The sequence below is a fragment of the Acipenser ruthenus genome, chromosome 6 (genome assembly GCF_902713425.1).
Source record: "Acipenser ruthenus chromosome 6, fAciRut3.2 maternal haplotype, whole genome shotgun sequence".
Lineage (NCBI taxonomy): Eukaryota > Metazoa > Chordata > Actinopteri > Acipenseriformes > Acipenseridae > Acipenser > Acipenser ruthenus.
In genome coordinates this window covers 11,421,722-11,440,723 of record NC_081194.1, presented here as the reverse complement: position 1 = coordinate 11,440,723, position 19,002 = coordinate 11,421,722, and positions in this window count along the sequence as shown.

The following is a 19,002-nucleotide window of genomic DNA, read 5'->3' as shown; positions in this document are numbered from 1 at the left end:
GATCGCTAACCAAGATCATGCAACAGTCTCTTGACACAGGGGTTGTACCGACAGACTGGAAAATTGCAAACGTAATACCGATCCACAAAAATGGAGACAAAACTGAACCAGGTAACTACTGACCAATAAACCTGACTTCTATTATATGTAAACTTATGGAAACTATAATAAGATCCAAAATGGAAAATTACCTATATGGTAACAATATCCTGGGAGTCAGTCAGCATGGTTTTAGGAAAGGGAGATCGTGTCTAACAACTCTGAGGATGCAACATCGACAATGGAAAATTAGGTATTAGGTCCTCTGCTATTCCTAATCTACATTAATGATATAGATTCGGGTATAGTAAGCAAACTCGTTAAATTTGCAGATGACACAAAAATAGGAGGAGTGGCAAACACTGATGCAGCAGCAAAGGTCATTCAAAATGATCTAGACAGCCTTCAGAACTGGGCAGACACATGGCAAATGACATTTAATAGACAAAAGTATTACTGCACGCAGGCAATAAAAATGTGCATTATAAATATCATATGGGAGATACTGAAATTGAAGAAGGAATCTATGAAAAAGACCTAGGAGTTTATGTCTTCATCTAGACAATGTGGGGAAGCTATAAAAAAGGCCAACAAGATGCTCGGATATATTGTGAGAAGTGTTGAATTTAAATCAAGGGAAGTAATGTTAAAACTTTACAATGCATTAGTAGACCTCACCTAGAATATTGTGTTCAGTTCTGGTCACCTTCTTACAAAAAGGATATTGCTGCTCTAGAAAGAGTGCAAAGAAGAGCAACCAGAATTATCCTGGGTTTAAAAGGCATGTCGTATGCAGACAGGCTAAAAGAATTGAATCTATTCAGTCTTGAACAAAGAAGACTACGCGGTGATCTGATTCAAGCATTCCAAATCCTAAAAGTTATAGACAATGTTGACCCAGGGGACTTTTTTGACCTGAAAAAATAAACAAAGACAAGGGGCATTCAGAACAGAAAATAGGAGGCACTTTTTTACACAGAGAATTGTGAGGGTGTGGAACCAACTCCCCAGCAATGTTGTTGAAGCTGACACCCTGGGATCCTTCAAGAAGCTGCTTGATGAGATGCTGGGATCAATAAGCTACTAACAACCAAACAAGCAAGATGGGCTGAATGGCCTCCTCTCGTTTGTAAACTTACTTATGTTCTTATGCTCGGAGTCATTAATTGTCATATCTGCTCTTCATATTCAGCTGCCAGGCTAAAAGAGTCTTAAATCTGCTTTCTGTTCGCTTGTCACTGGTTTCAGTAACTACAATACAGTACTGTCTGTTGGCTTGCACAATACTGTACTCAATTTAATTGAATTAAATGAAATGATGACCGTCCACTTCTGCACAGATACGCTGACTTATGCACTAATAAAGTCCAAATACCAGCTTCCACATAGATCAGATGATTTCTGCACTAATACATTTTGACAGTGTAGTGTATTAAACCGCACAGATTATCGAAACACAAATTATTGTAACACAGATTAACAGGAGTCTACTGTACCAAGATATAGCTGTGCAAACAAAGTGCTTGAGTGCGGTTTGCAGCTACCAAAAGGAACAGGTTTTTTTTTGTTGTATTTTTTGATAAGTTTGAACTTGGTCCCTGTACAGCGAGCTAGGGATTTTGGAGAATTGACATGCCTAGTAAGTTCATAACTTTGTTTATTAGCTGCCTAGGATAGAAGCCTTCTCCAATTTAGAGCATACTGTACAATATGTCCAGAATTGTTTGACATGCCTGTTGATTCAGCCCATGTAGATTTGTCCTTTACTTCTACACTCTATATTTTTTCTCCTTCAGGGTCTATTATGTCTATTATGACTTGCATTTTAAATTAACACCTGAAGTGACTGTTAATTGTGCTAGTAATTCAACTGTGCACACCGCTTCATGAAGTTAATCAGTGTCCGTTTATCATATCGGTTCAAGCATCACATCCCTCTCTTGAGAGTGAGGTGGAGGTTTCCTATGAGAATACAGCAGGCTAATCTTTGAAAACTTTTCAGTGAAAAACAAAATGGATTAAAATGTATTTAAAAGAATACCAGCGCCTACTCTATTAAATCAAACCACACAACTTTTTTGTAGTTATTTACTTCGTAAGAATATTCATTCCTGATTAATAATCAACCCCTTGTCTTGATGTTCCTGAGATGTTCCTGTGACACATGATAAGTGTAAAGGTACAATTAACAACTGGGTAAATGTTTTATTAAACAACATCCCTAAAATGCCTATTCCTTCTGTAGTGACTGATGAATCCCTGTATATAGACGCATGTATTTATTTATTTTCGACAGATGTGTAGACGTGAACAACTGCCACTACTAAGCAGCTTTGAAGATTTGCCTGCCTCAAATGCCCACAGTATGAAAGTATGAGACTGGTGCCAGAGTTGTACACCAATCAGGAAACTCCATTCCAGGACATTACTGCATGGTAGATGGCTACTGAATATTCAGATAGAATGTCTAGCTTTAAAGAAAAAAAATATATATATGGTAAAAACAAGGATTTGTCTGCTAATTTGTGAACATTATTACACTACGTTATTACACCCAGATCTATTTTTATTACTGTGCCTTCTAATACAGGTTTCTGATTAGAAATGATTCATATAATACTGTATATTACATATGATAAAGGACATTGCGAAATAATAAAGGGGAAAAAAAGTTAGTGAGGCTGCTAAACAATATTCTGAGCATGTTATAAAAAAATATTTTCCACTCCCCTATAAAAGGTACTGTAAAACATATTTACCGTCACGTCCAATATATTTCCTAGTCTTGGGAATTTTTGTTAGCTTCTAGAAGCCCTTGAACTGTCAGAAGCAGCTATTGTTTGTCAGTTTAGTAGATGACTGGTTCAGACCATTTCTAAAGTGAAATAACTAAAAATCTTCTTTCTTCAGCTTCCCATCAAAAAGTGTTTTTTTTTTAATTATTTTATTTGTTTACTTTGTCTAATCAAAATCCTGAAATAAGTAAGCTTGGATGTCATGAGGGGCAATTATTGTATTTATATTTATATCCAGTAATTAATGGGTGTAGCATGTGTTTTTGTTGATTATCATCAGTTACTTAAAAATTAAGTAAGAAGCATTTTAAGTGAGGATTTTCTTACAGTACAAGGGCAATTGTTGAATATTGTTTAACACAAATCTAAGCTAAAGACCAAGTATCATAGTTTAAACTTCATAGTATTGGTTTGTCTAAGGGAATCATTGATGTATTTTCCAGTGAAATCCTGGAAATGATATTCCAGGCATCAAAGAGGGGCATTTCAAGACCAATAAAGAATAAATAGACAAAATAAAATATGTCTAGTCATAAGCTAGTCAAAGCAGCAGCTATTCTAATGTTGCTGGTTGCTGTTGAACAATAATAAGATACTTATAGGGCATTATGTTGGATCTGTATCTCACCACACTGTCACATTCACAACAAACTATTATTATTATTATTATTATTATTATTATTATTGTTAATATCAGCTAAATCCCAGTTGGTTGAATGTACAATATGTACATTTTTTTTCATAACGATTTTCTCGGGTAGAAATAAACCATGGTCAATAATGCATGATAAAACAGGGTGCTTTAATATTTGCTTTCGCTTGGAATGTCTTCTAGATGTCGCTCACGCATTTCCTCCAAAAGAACTGTTTTTCTGACAAATACTTGAATCTCTTTTGGAATGTTCAATTTTTTCAGAAATGATTTGATGATGTAAACACCAAATAAACCAAAAGAACACAGACAACAGCACAGCCACAGCATGTAAAATATTTTCCACGTTGGGCATGAAGGAAAAAATTCCAGAGAGAACCACTGCTCTAGTAATCAGCAAGAGAGCCGAGTGCGTTTGGAAAAGTACAATGTGAAACCAATAGAACTCTAGTATGAATTAAGCTGCAAGTGAACCCAGGGCCAGCTTCAGCACCCTGGAAAGTGCTTGGGGCCCCGACGCTCTGATACCAGTGGGGGGCCCCACACACATACAGAAATAAAATTGCAAAAACGTGTAATAATCCAGGCTAAAAAAAAACAGAAACAGGAGAGGAAGTGAGAAAAGTGCAAGAGACTCCACAATCAATTGAGAGTGTTGGCGAGTGCAGCCAGCGGCTGGTGTTGATTTGCAGGGAAGCAAGATCACAGAGAAGTTTGGTGTAAAACCAGTTATTTGTATTTAAGAACAATGATAAACAAAAAGCTAATTGAACAAAATATCAAACAATTTGAAGAAAGAAAAAGTGGAAAACCAAAATAACTATTTATATTCACCTAACCATAGAGCTGCAAAACTGTCCTCTGATCTACACAAAGGGAAGATCCTGCCTGAACCAACTGACAGCCTTTATACCTTTCCAGGCCTACCCCTCCCCCAGAATAAACCATTATGCAGGTGGTTATATAAAAACAAACCAGCAAACAGTTATCCATAATAAATAAAGTATTCAAAAAGAAACAAATCAATGAATATATATATGTACTAAACATTAATCTAACACATACATTAAAACTATGCTTTAAAACCAGCAGAGGGAAACTTAATTAAAATCAGCTATCCCCCCTTTCAATATCTTCTACAGGTACTGCCGTGCTACAGGAAGTCAGTACCCAGGGAAGTCAATAAAAGCTTCCCTCACCAACATGGCTGGTTCCCCACTTCCTGTCAAGATGGAGGACCATACCACCATATCCAACTCAGGTTACCGAAACCATTGCATATATAAAAAACATGCACATTAAAATAACTGTTGTTCATTTTATCTTAACAATAGTACTACAATACATTGTTCTGGAAGTGTGCACCCTTCCAAACCAACTGTCTAAACAGTACTCTTGATTAACCTTTCTTTTGTTTTTCAGGACACTCCCAACCACAGGCCTCCAGTCCCAATACACCAGGTAAGTGAATTTTGTTTTTATTATTTTCCTTACTAGACACAAGGTTCAGCAACACTATAAACAAACAGTTAAAAAAAACAATTTGCAGAAAATGTCCAGATACATACTGAGACAAATGTGAGGGTCTCCTCCCTCACAGAGAGCAAGATATAATTTTTGGAAGGCCACCCAAGCCAGGTAAATTCATATTAGCCTTTGAGAGGAGTGGGCCACAAAATTAAAAGCAGAGGAGCGGACTGGGGAATTAAAAGTAGCGGAGCAGAGCGTGAGTGGAGCGAACTGCGGAATTAAAAGCTGTGGAGCTGAGCGTATTCAAATGACTGAACAATGAGTGGGTTTTTAGACAGCTCCGCTCCACTCACATGGTCTGCTACTGATTATGAAAACCTTTTTGATAGAAAAATATTTTTGATTTGGGGGTGAAGGTGGGGAGGTGGCCCATTGCCATTTTGTGAACCAAACAAACACATCTGAATTTGCTTTAACCCTTTAAGGACCGAGATAGTGTTAACACGATCATACTGAAGTGGGCTTCTAGGACCGTAATCTTGTAAACACGATAAATACAGCACTTTGCTTTGATGACTTACAGGCCCAGCGTACTTTGCAGTACAGGCTTGAAACACATATCAATGGATAGGGGAGGGACTGATGTTCACTTCCTGATAGTTTTCTTCCCCGTGTGACGTCACTGAGAGGAACATTTAGTGTCTAAAGGGCGGAGACAGTTTACAGCAGCCAGGCAGAGACAAAAGCAGAAACAAAACATCACAGCTAATAAAAAAGTGTAAACACTGCAAATCTGATATATTTGACTTATAAGTATATTAGAACATTTATTCTGTCTCACGTGTTCATATATATATATATATATATATATATATATATATATATATATATATATATATATATATATATATATATATATATATAATGGCCAGCTGGCTCTTTGAGAGAATATATATATATATATATATATATATATATATATATATATATATATATATATATATATATCATGGCAAGTCTGTTTTGCATGTTGGTAATACGGGCTGGGGGGAAGCTGATGCTGTCCAGTGCTTGCAAAAATTATAAAAAGGTAAGGGGTCAAAAAAAAGAGTGAACATTTTATTTACTTTGTTATTTATTCACATTAGTGTTTCTGGCATGTTTTTGTTATGTATCTATGCAGTATGGAAGCTGATTATGTAGCTGGCTATGCCAAATATCACCCCCTTTCTAAACTGACCAATTAACAACAACAATGAATCATTACCTCAATCACTCCTTTTTTATGTTTTTGATTTTAGTATGTTTGAATTATGTATTTATGCTGTTTTTTGGCATCAGAGTAATACAAATGAATGTGTTATAGTTTAAAGTAATCATGACTAGTTTACTGTAGCCAAACCTTCTATTGACGATACATTGTTACAAGCAATCTGTTATTTTAGAAAATTAAGATGGCATAAAACGTAAGAATAGGAGACTGGATACATTGAGAATGGACCAGCTGTCAATATGGCTTGAACCCAGGTAACGTGTTAGAAAAGCTAAGACTAAAAACAACAGAAAACTGGGTACAATGAATGTCATTGATTTGTAATTCTTCCATCTGTTTTGTACTGCATTTTGCTTAACCAAGTTTTGGGAAAGGAAACTTGAAAACTACATTTTGCACTAAAAATGAAAAACAGTCCTTAGCATCATAAAGTAAAGATACCGTACAGGTTTTATTTTTATTTTTTTATTGTATGGCAGACTTCTCCTAAATGTTATAATAGACACATAGACCATTTTGGATTGTATTTTTTAGTATAATCCAGAAAACTGTACATATTATACACATTTTAATATACATTACTATAGTCTCTCATTTTGAGGACCCTCTGTATGGGTTCTCAATGCAATACAACATGAGCATTTAGTTATCTTTTCATATATATGATTGTATTCTGATTCTCCCATTGGTCATAACTTTGACAAGCTTCAACACCCAAATGAGCTCAACTGTTCTACAAAGGGCAAGTTTGGTGTTTAATGTAACAAAGTAAATTACATTGCTTCCTCACAGAAATTCATTTATTTCAGCTCTAAGCATGCCAAATTACTTAAATATTACAGCTTCATGTTGTGCTGTGTGAATGTGTATTCTAGAAAATCTGCTTTGACAATCATAACTCATGTAACAGGATTTTGCTCAGGGTGTAAAGCTGATTCTGCTGTAGCATATGGCATTTATTTCTATTTCTATTCCTAGTTAGTTTTGTGCATTAAACATCAATGGGATACCAATAATAGACGTATGTTCAGGCAGCCTATAAACAACTACAGAACTGTATTTCAGCAGTGCATTCAAGTGGAAGTGAATTTTTCTATTATGTATTTTGAGAGCTTTCTATCACATCCTTTCTGATGCCATACATACACATATACCTATATACATATATATACTGTGTGTATATATATATTATAGCTGTCAATTAATTGCAGTTAACTTCTGCGATTAACGCATAAATGTTTTTCGAGATTAATTATTTTAACGCGTGTTAATCGCATTGCTGTGTCTTGAGCCTTTCAGCACACCGTACTTCAATCCCGGCCACGGCAACATTGTGTTGAGTGTCTGAGTGCAGTTATTGTTTAAATAGAAAGTTAGTCACTGAACCGCTTAATGGAGCAAAGCACTAAAAATGAATGGGATTGTTTTTTTTGACGGGCTCACTGGACAGAAAGACGCTTACTTGTCTACTGTCAAAGTGAGTTCCAGTATCAAACACGAGTACATCTAGTCTGCTGCGTGCTGAACACGCCTTCATCTCTCAAAATACACTAGCAGCTCTTCAGCTACAGACAATAACAACAACAAATTAAACCCACCAGTTTCGACAGAAATGCAGGATCGCTGCAAGCCCATATCAAGCTAAGTATGATCATGATAATAAATGAGTTAGGCTGCGTTGCTCCTTTTTTTTGTGCACGTAGCATGTAAAGCCTAACAATTGTTAGTTTGCAGTTTTTGGACATTTTTTTTTTGTATGTTCTCTTCACAATTAACAGTTCATTTCCTAGAAGTGCTTACTATAGCTACATATTTAAAATTCTATTTAAAAAAACTCATTTATTTCAGTCCACAATCACATTTAAAAATAGATATCCTATGTATTATGTTTTCTGATCTCTATATGCTGCTTATCAAGCTTGAACCGCATATTTTATTGTGTTGGTTGTATTTGTAATTTTTAAATTATTGCCCCTAGTACATTTTGGTGGTGGTCTCAATAGGTCAAATATTTTAATCAAAAAGTGGTTGGCATAGAAGGTCTGGTATTTTTAATTAGTATCCCATTTTATTAGGACTCAAACACAATATTTTTATGGTAACACTTTACATTGTGTATCTAATTACTGTGCATTTACATAGTAGTTGTGTGTACTTACAATGTTATTATGCAAAGTTACAATGCACTTAATTTGTAAGTCTTTTTTAATGATATAACCCTAACTCTAACCCTTTTCAGATACAGCTGTGAACTTACATATGTCGTGCAAAAAGATTTACAGATTAAGTACATGTACATAGTAAAAGTGAATTTTTACTAAAACTACATGGATGTTTATACAGAAAGATTTTAAAGGAAACACATCAAAGTTAAGGCATTTTTTATATAAAAGCAGAAAGTTGCAACTAACTTTTAGAAACAGATAAAACAAAATGACCCTGTTCATTAAAGGGCTCCTACATGCTAACTGGCCTTCTCAAACCTAAGAAAATGACAGTGTTAATAAATAAAGGATTGCTTTGGCACTTCTTATGAGGAGTGGTAAACTGATTTGATAAGTAAAGAGAAGTGTTTACATTTTTGTCAATATCCTTGACTCAAAGTCCTTCTATCTGTTAATCACATTTCCCTCTGTGTTTGTAGGTGCTATCTTGTATTTTTCATTTGAAATATATAAGACATCATTGAAGGTTTTACCTTATCTTGTAGGTGCATGTGCTTTTCCATGAAGTAGCTTTACCTCAACTGAACCCATTTTTACCATTTCACTAGCTGGACCTGTTTTATCTCAAAGACACAGGTTCTATAATCTAAAGGAACCTGTCAGATGCTAAATTAAAAAATATAAGAACAGGGTGGTCATGTAGGTCACCTAAGCATGGTATAGCAGGAAATGTATTGATCATATGGCGCATATGGACAGGCATATCACATGGTCATGATTGTATAAAAGGATCTGTTAATCGCCCATTTGGCATTGCATATTTTTTTTACCCATTTCAGTAGTGAGGTGGATACAAACAAAGTAAGCCTTTCTCTGATGTGCTGTGCCTTTGTATCGTCAATACATAATCAAAACTATACTGGGTCCTTGTGACAGAGACAGAATGATTCTTGGTGATAAATCTCCCTCCTGACCTGTGAGGGCATTGTAAAAAGGGAACATAGTGCCCTGAACTGGATGGTCTGACGATTCATTCCCAGGGTTAGGTGGAAGTCGGCCATCTAGAAAGAGGGCACAGCTGCGGTACATTAAGTAATTGGCCCAGAGGGAAAGCGATGTGGCAACCGCGGATTGGAGGAGAAACGATTGCACTCGCTTACCAAGGGGGCGTGACTGAAGATACAAATAGGGGACGTGGCTAGGTGATCTGTTCCTTTGTTTATGGTTAAGAGAACCGCAGAAAGACGAGTGTAAAATAACCGTGAGTGTTTTGTTTGTTTGTATCGTCTAATTGTACTGCTTGTTATTTATTAGACGGCTAACACGATCCAGAGCTGTCGCTTAAAGCCAGCACAAACCCAGACAACACTGCACCATTGGTCACGGATTAAAATTGTAATTCACCACCAGCACTACAGCACTCACTTTGGACTTGTGACCGTGTCTGTGATTTGAGTGTGTGTTTAACTGAATCTGTTATTTCGGGACTGCAACCTGTTGTTTATTGAACTGTGCAATACACATCGCTGTGTATTGCCAACCCTCCATTTCTATACTGTTGTCATCAGACTTTAGATTATAAATAAACCACCATTTCACCAGTACTTTGTTGTTTGTCATTGTCTTGAGCACTGCATCACCTCTTCACCTGCACACTGCAAACCACCTTGCCACCGTCCTGTTATCTGTTATGCAGGAACACTGTGCTTTACCACATAGGTAAAAGTAAGAACCAGTGTTGTTACTTCTCTATTGTACTTGAACTGAACTGCACTTTAATAACACATGTCCCCTTTCCACACATGACTGTTTTATGCTGTAATTAAGTAAAGTAGGTGGTCTATTTTAAGTGTAAGGTGTAATAGATTTTCTTGTGTGCAAGAGTGTAACATATCTAACAGCAGAGCAATTGGCTGGATATTCCGATGGGTACGCTCCTTATTGTTCCCTAAAGAATGTAAAAGTGAGGTGGTTTTAAAAATTGGTCTATGTGCCAAATCAGGTAAAAGGTGATCCTGTGACCCACCCCCATGTAGAATTGTGTGGTTTGTTAGGGGCTATCCAGAGGTCATTGGAAAACCATGTTTCTGGACTCACTTCCTGTGAATAACAGGTTTGCCAAAATGTTCTCAGTGTGTTTTCCTTTATAACTTCACAACAAAATCGTGGTGTCACCATGGAATCAATGTTCATTTATTCTGCTCACATTGACCAAGGAGCACAACTGCAAAAAGCTCTGGCTCCAGCTGTTTTAAAACCACTTTTTGGAACAATTAAAACTTTTTCTGATCTCAAAGAACAACTAGGAACATACAGAGTTAGTAGTTCTTGGAGATAGCATGGTCCTAATCCATGAAGGGCCTTATAAATTATTACAGCAACTTTAAAAATCAATTCAGTAGTTCACCAGCAACCAATGTAAGGACCTAAGTACTGGAGTAATGTGTTGAGAATGACATGTCTGAGAAAGCAGTCTGGCAGCTGCATTCTGAACAAGCTGAAGCCTTCTGAGTTTAGTGGAAGTGGTATAAATGGTGGACTATTGTCAGACTAGGTGTGTTTAGCTCTGGCTTCAGAATTTGAATTGTAACTGCTGTTTACAGAGTTTTATAATCCAGAACTGTGTAACTGCTAAGCTCTACATCAGGTAATTTCACAGGAATTGTTTATAGTTACAAATGGTACAACACTTTTTTTTTATTTTTTATTTATTTTTTATTTAATTAATGCTTATGTTTAAAATAATTAAAATAAAATGTTATTCATTTATGGTTGTTGACTGACCTAACGAAAAAATGTGTGTTTGTGAAAAACTAATAATTTATAAAAAAAAGACTAATTTTTGATTCTCATTAATTACTATTTTGCTGATCTAATAACCCCAACCTATCACAGCCCCCTGTCCCTTGTTTCTGTCCAGGTGTACCCTCTGTCCCCTGAATCCCTTGGATCCCTTGAATCCCCTGGCTGCACTGGCGAGGCGGTCACCAACGGTGCAAGGTTGCATCACTGTCCATCTACTTAGGTAGTTGTTTGCAGTTCCTGTAGGCTTCAACGTGTGCGCTAACCAGGAGCGATTACAGGCAGTCCGTCTAGCACCACTTCTATGCACTGGGCATGCAGGAGCTCAGTGCCCTGCAGGGCTGGTGTTGCTGCCAACAAGCATTGTCCATAACAATGGCAGTGTTCCATGTGCATGCTCCATTACAGTATGGACCCTCCATTAACAAAGTGGAGAGAGCTGATGTCATCTTTTTATTAAAGGAATTTGAATAATTACCCAATAGAGAATGGGTTTGAGATTGTTTTTCGATCTGTATTTGTGTTTTTCAATTTGTAATTCTGGTTTGCACTTCAGGGCCACTGTAAATGTGTGTAAAAGACTGCTTCTTTCACTGTTGACAGTCACCTAAACCATTTAAGCATTGGCAGCAAAAGCAAGGTTGAAAACATTAACAACACCTTACAGACAAGTCTATTAAAAGAACAGAAAAAAATACAAAAACAAGCAGGGCCGTTGCTAGGCAACTTGCCACCTTAGGCAAAGCCTAGCATTGCACCATATCAGTCATGTAATTTTTTTGCTTGTACTGTGCAATCGCTCTGTGTGCTTGTATATAACCTGGTTTTTGTTTTGAAAAACTGTACGGACCATGTACGGATTTTAAATTGGGTTTCCCACAGCGGTATATGGGATTTTGAAATGACTGTTTCATAACTTCAATACTGTCATCATTTTAAACTGTAATATGAAATTAAATGTACTGGTTGAAAATGTATGTTTTGGCAAAAGCATTAACGTCCTTTGATATTGCAAATTAGTGTAGCGGGCGGGACAGAGCAACTCAGGCACTGCAGTCAATCTAGTGCTTAATGAATTGTAAATTAGCAAATTGTTCTAACAGCAGACAAAAGTCACTTCCCTTCAGGTGTGCAGCGTGAGTTTGAGTTGGTGTTGGCTGCAGTGTCTGGAGCTGTGAGTTTTCTCCCATCCGCTATTTTGGATTAGCTTCCAGCATCAACCACGGTTTTCCTTTTATTTATTTTTCTTACTTTCTTACCTATGGGTTTCTGTATACAGAACTGTTGTTAGTATACAGTGTTGTGATTCAAACTAAGGGCCAGACCAAGTCAAACCCTGATCGCTCTTGCAAAAGAGTGTTTATGCGATAATATCACTAGTTTCCATATCGCATTTTCTTTATCCCAAAACCAAAACTAGCCAATCCGCGAAAGGGGCGGAGACAGATATCGCTTGTTTGGGAAGCAAAAGTAGGAAGGCACAAAACAGCAGCTGTCGACCAATCACAGCTTACGTTCCAGACCTTCCAAAAGAGGAGGAAACAGGAAGAACGCTACCGAAAACAAACGAAGGTAAGAGTCAGATTGCAAAATAATTAATACACGTGCAAAACCCTGGCACGCATATATATATATATATATATATATATATATATATATATATATATATATAGAATTATTATTTTAGTAGTAGTATTTTTCTTACAGTTGTGTGTGTTTTATTTATGTGTGTTTTTTTACACAGTTGTTTTTGCTGTGTGTTTTGTTTGTGTGTGTTTTTCTCCACGGTTGTTTTCGCTGTGTGTTTTGTTTGTGTGTATTTCCTATTCAGTTGTTTTCTGATGTGTATTTTATTTGTGTGTTTTTCCTATGCAGTTGTTTTCTGGAGTTTTGTTTGTTAATGAGTTTCTATTCGAAAGTTGTTTACAAGATTGCTTATGTTTTGTGCAATTGAACAGGTTGTTTTGTACATGTTTATTATTGTATAGGTTATATCTACTTGTACAAGACGCTAATGAGAACAAAACCAACACATGAATACATAGTTTTCTGTCGAATGGTGATATTGTAAAGCTAGCATAACCTACAATATGACCTTTGTTCATATGTTGTTGATGTTATTAGTAGTCACAGTAGTGTGGCTAAAGCATTTATCCAGCAAGGCACCTTACATACAGCACTTGAGAATGAATATGTAGTACACCAGGCTGTAACAATACAAGCAACCAGGTTTGGGGTCCATTCCTGTTTTCCATTTCCAATTCGGTTTTATAAGTAAATCCAGTTCTAATACAGCCTATTCGACACTGTTACAATTCCAATACAGCACAGGATTAGTTTACTTATAAGTAGGAGTTTGAATAAAAAAATAAAACTGGAATTGACCCCAACTCTGCAAGCAACTGTATTTTAACTGCAAATGGCTGCATTTCCAGAAAATCACTGAAACTATTTCATTATACAAACATATAGCACATAGGGTGGTACACAAAAAATGGACTTACATCAAACAGAGCTTAAGAACCAAAGTGGCTGCCCAGCGGACGTCCACCACACAGACTGGCGGGGGAGTTAACACCACACCGGAACTCACCCCCCTGGAACAACGTTTGCTGTCCCTGATGGGCCCGAATGTGTGGGGGGTGTCGATACTCCTGATGTTGGCTTTGGTAAGTATATAGAGGTAATTAGCAAATGTACTCATCACAACATTAGGATTTGATTTCAGTCTACACACACACACACATGCATACATACAACCTATGTTGTGGGGAGTAACTATTCACAAGTATGCTGAGTGAAATGTACATGCATTCCGTACACATCAAAGCTGTGAATTACAACATTAATAAATACTAGCCTGCCCTTTTATTATTATTATTATTATCTATTTATTAGCAGACACCCTTATCCAGAGCGACTTACAGTTGTAAACAAATACATTTCAAGAATCACAGTGCAAGTAATAATACAATTAAGAGCAAGATAAATACAATGATGAATACAATGACTTTGGTTCAAGCAAGTACAGGTGTGACAAAATACAATTCAATAATACAGCAGATAAGTGTCAGTGATAGTTACATCAGGATATAATTAAATACAAAATACTACAGATTAAACACTTGGCAGATTATAGTACTCTGAAGTACAGGATTAAATACAGTAAAATAGGGGGCAGATAAGAGTAAGTAAAGCGCATTTAAGGAAGGGTGAAATGTGACCCAGGGGAAAAACAGAGGAGTTCTACAGGTGCTATCTGAAGAGGTGAGTCTTGAGGAGGCACCGGAATGTGGTCAGGGACTGGGCAGTCCTGACATCTGTGGGAAGGTCATTCCACCACTGCTGGGCGAGGGTGGAGAAGGAGCGGGCTCTGGAGGCAGGGGAGCGTAGAGGAGGTAGAGTCAGTCTTCTAGTGCAGGTGGAGCGGAGAGATCGAATGGGGGTGTAGGGAGAGATGAGGGTCTGGAGGTAGCTGGGTGCAGTCTGGTCAAGGCATCTGTAAGCTAGTACAAGAGTCTTGAACTGGATGCGAGCGGTGATCGGGAGGCAGTGGAGTGAGCGGTGTAGTGGAGTTGCATGGGAGAAGCGAGGCAGAGAGAACACCAGGCGAGCAGCGGAGTTCTGGATGAGCTGGAGCGGACAGGTGGCGGACGCAGGAGGCCAGCCAGGAGGGAGTTGCAGTAGTCTAGGCAGGAGAGTACCAAGGCCTGGACCAGGAGCTGGGTGGCGCAGTTGGTGAGGAAGGGTCGGATTCTTCGTATGTTGCTCAGGAAGAATCGGCAAGTGCGTGCCAGAGTGGAGATGTGCTGGGAATAAGAGAGGCAAGGGTCCAGGGTGACTCTGAGGTTCTTAGCGGAGGAAGAGGGAGAGAAATAGGTAGATTCCAGAGGAACAGAGATAGAGAGATCAGAGGAGGAGGAGGGAAAGAAAAGGAGGTCAGATTTAGAGTTTGAGGTGATGCGAGTGCATCCAGGAGGAAATAGCAGACAAACAGGTAGAGATACGGGAGGGGATGGTGGAGTCAGAGGTGGGGAAGGAGAGGAAAATCTGAGCATCATCAGCATAGAAATGGTATGAAAAACCATAGGATGCGATGAGGGGGCCCAGGGAGCGGTTGTAGAGAGAGAACAGGAGAGGACCCAAGACTGACCCTTGGGGGACTCCTGTTGAGAGAGGGCGAGGTGTGGAGGTTGCTCCACGCCAGGTCACCTGGTAAGTGCGGTTGGAGAGGTAGGAGGAGAACCAGGCCAGAGCAGTGCCAGAGATTCCCAGGTCAGCGAGAGAGGATAGTAGAATAGAGTGATCGACAGTGTCAAAGGCAGCAGAGAGGTCGAGGACAATTAGGACAGAGGAGAGAGAGGCAGCTCGGGCAGTTTAGTGAGTTGGTGACAGACAGGAGGGTGGTTTCAGTGGAGTGAGCAGTGCGGAAGCCAGATTGGAGAGGGTCGAACAGAGAGTGGTTGGACAGGAAAGCAGAGAGCTGGCGGTGTACAGTCGGCTCGAAGGTTTTGGAGAGGAAGGGTAGGAGGGAGACAGGATGGTAGCTCTGGAGAGAGGTGGGGTCGAGGGTAGGTTTTTTGACCCTGGAGCAAGGAGGAGAGGTCAGAGTCTGAGAGGGGCGAGAAGGTGGAGAAGGAGGGTGACTTAGTAGGGGATGCAGTGGGTGTAGGGGTTGGAGCAGGAGGGGGTGCGGGGGAGGGAGAGGTGTTAAAGAGTTTGCGGATATCTGAGATTTTAGAAGAGAAGAAGGAGGCAAAGTCATCAGAGGAGATAGAGGAGGGAGGAGGAGGGGGGGGTTAAAGGAGAAATGAAACTAACATGTTTGAAAAAATATATATTTTCAACACGAATGTAGTTGCACTCACAGAACATTAACATTAAACTGTCTGGTCTGTCACATGGGGCCAGAGCCACCTCTTGAGGAAAGTTCAGGCACCCTGCCACAGACTGAGGAGCGTGACACTGTGGACTCAGACACCATCAGCAACGAGGGCAGCCACAAACACCAACAAGAGCCCACAATGCCGTCCACGACCGCCTCCACTTCCAGATGCAGGGGTCCACCTCCAGAAGACGACCTGGCCCCCATCCTGGCAAGCATCCTGGACAGACAAGAGCAAACACTTACAATGCACAGGGAGGCAACTGGAATATTGCGATCGTTAGCTGTGGACGTGCATAGGTATGTGGATCACATCATTTCAACACCTGTACCAATGCACGTCCCAGCTCCAATGATGACTAGCAATCTGAAGCAGTGGTATTCAAAATAACAGAAGCCCATTTTTACTTTCGTGAATTAGGCTACAATATTTGTTTTCATTAAAAAAATTGTTGTTCTTTATTGAAATTAATGTTCAGCTTTCATACTGAAGCTTGTTGCGTACTACTCATTCAATCAAACCAAGTTTTTCAAATCAAGTAAGCATATTTGTGTATACAAAACGACAACAGACCTGCATTGGCAGCCAGTGTCATCTTTACTTGAAGGCATGTAGCTGAAATCACAAAGTCATTAAAAGTATGAATGTGACTGGCAGCGGACTGTATCTCTTTAGCGCACACAAGAACTTGCAGAATGGATAAAACTGTGTTGAGAATTTTAAGAAAACGCAAAAAAAAAAAAATGTATGAGATTTATAACTTCAGAGGTGCTGGGGCTATACCTAGGTAAGCCCAGAGGTGCCCCACAAATTCAGCACATTGTTGTTATTAAACATTGTTTGCAAATTGTTAGAATAAAATAGTGTTGTCTTTGACGCTTGTATTTTGTTGTTCAATTACCTAGATCCCTCTATATAACAAGACCATTTCAGAAATCAACTGTACTTTATCTACAAAATGCTCATTTAGATTGCAACAGCCAATGATTGCATTGCAGGGGGGGAGACCATACTTGTTTTGCCTTGTCCTGCTTAAAGAGGAAAATGGGTTAAGGCTACAGTCTTAAAACAGAAAGTCTTCAGTTGAGTGCTGTTGCATTTACAAATATATTTTAAATAAGCAACAAAATAAGGTCAGATTGCAAACAGATCTATACAAAAAATCTATGTTAATTATGAAAAAACATACCACATTATTCAAGCATTTGAGGAAAAAAGGATTACCTGCTGAAAGTTAAGTGAAATGTAATGTAGAAAAAACACTACATCACAAAAATATGTCCTTTGTCTGTTAGGGAATTACTTTCTGGATAAGAATCTTATGACCATGGAAGCAGGCCAACCGTGTCACCCCCAAGAGGGTGGTTCCTGTCGGTAGAGTTGAGCTTCATTAATAGCCAGAATATTCATTTTTTTTGCATATACTCAACTAGAGGCCACAGGTTACCATTATTCCTTTGGGAGGTGGCAGACATGATACTTCCCTGCCTCTGGCAGATGATTTCTGCCAACATTAAGAGGCAGCACTGAGTGCTCTGTAGAACTAGAACCGGTGCCAAAATGCAGCATTTAATAAATCATGTCTACAAAGACCTGTGAGAATCTTCTTTCTAGAGAGATAACTCAATGGGCCCAGTATTTAATGGTGAGTGGATGACCAACATTTAATTGTCCTTGAGTGTTCATCTCATTTTTCAAATATTGTTTAAAGGTTTCTTTCGTTACTTTGTTTTATTGCAATTTCTTATTTTCAAAAGCGGGATGACCTGTGACATATTGATTGTTTTTTTCTGTTTTGTTGGAACAAAAGGATGTTGATAGAGGCAATTACTAATCAAGGTGATTGCTACTTTTGGTGCAATTTATTAGGTTCCTGTTAGTGGCTTTTGTAATCCTTTGATTTTGCTTGTTGTTACTAAGGACTTCAATGAATGGGGGGGGGGGGGGGGGGGTTGCACTGTTGAGAGATTGTTTTGGTTAGTTCAGGATACCTCGTCCATGTATGTGTTATGTGTTGCGTGTTAATGTTGGTGTACAGATGTTGGTGCATGGGATATAAATGGGTCTGTGTAACACAATTTAAAATATATAGTTGTATTTAGGCACATGGCTTGCACAATCACTTCACGTGCAGATAAAATATGTAACAATATGTGAGCACGGGATTGGACAAATTAGTTCACGTCCCGGGATTCAAGTGAATGATTAATTAGTAATTGAATCTCGGCACAGCTGTATATATAGAGGCTCGGGGTTGTGTGTTCAACAGTGGAGAACGGGAGAGAAAGAGAAGGAGAAAATAATTAAAAGCAAAACAAATGCTACTCGTGAGATAGGATTCGCACAATACTTGTTTAGTGTTGTCCACTGTCTGTTTTGTTTGTCTATTTATTTTGGCCTTGAGTGCAGTGTTCTGTTTTGTTCAAACCTTTTCTTTTCTGTGTGTGTAATAAAACACTGAGCGCCGCAGCGTCTCAGTTTCACCTGCCAGTACTGCCTGTCTGTGTGTTTATTTCTGGCCTGACATCACCCCTACAGCCAGCCTGTTCACAGATGACTATTTCTTTTTCTGTATTGACATTGCAATTGGCACTCGGATGCTGATTTTGCTGCTTCCCGTGCACTGTCACCAGTCATGCTCTCCTTATACTTAGGGATGCAAAACTTCAAGTGTGCGCAGACTAGACTAATATTAAATGTGATTCTTGAGAATAGGATTGAAGAAAAGGCTGCCTGATGTAACTTAAAAAAGAGGATGATGAGTAAGTAGATTCAAGAAAATGCACAGAGTCCTTTTCTTCACTCAGTTGTTAGGTTTATTGAAATATGCAGGGAGTCTGGTCCCAGGTACAGGACAAACAGAATACTCGTTCTTACAATTGTTGCATGACATTAAATACCCTTCTGCATAGGTGTCTCT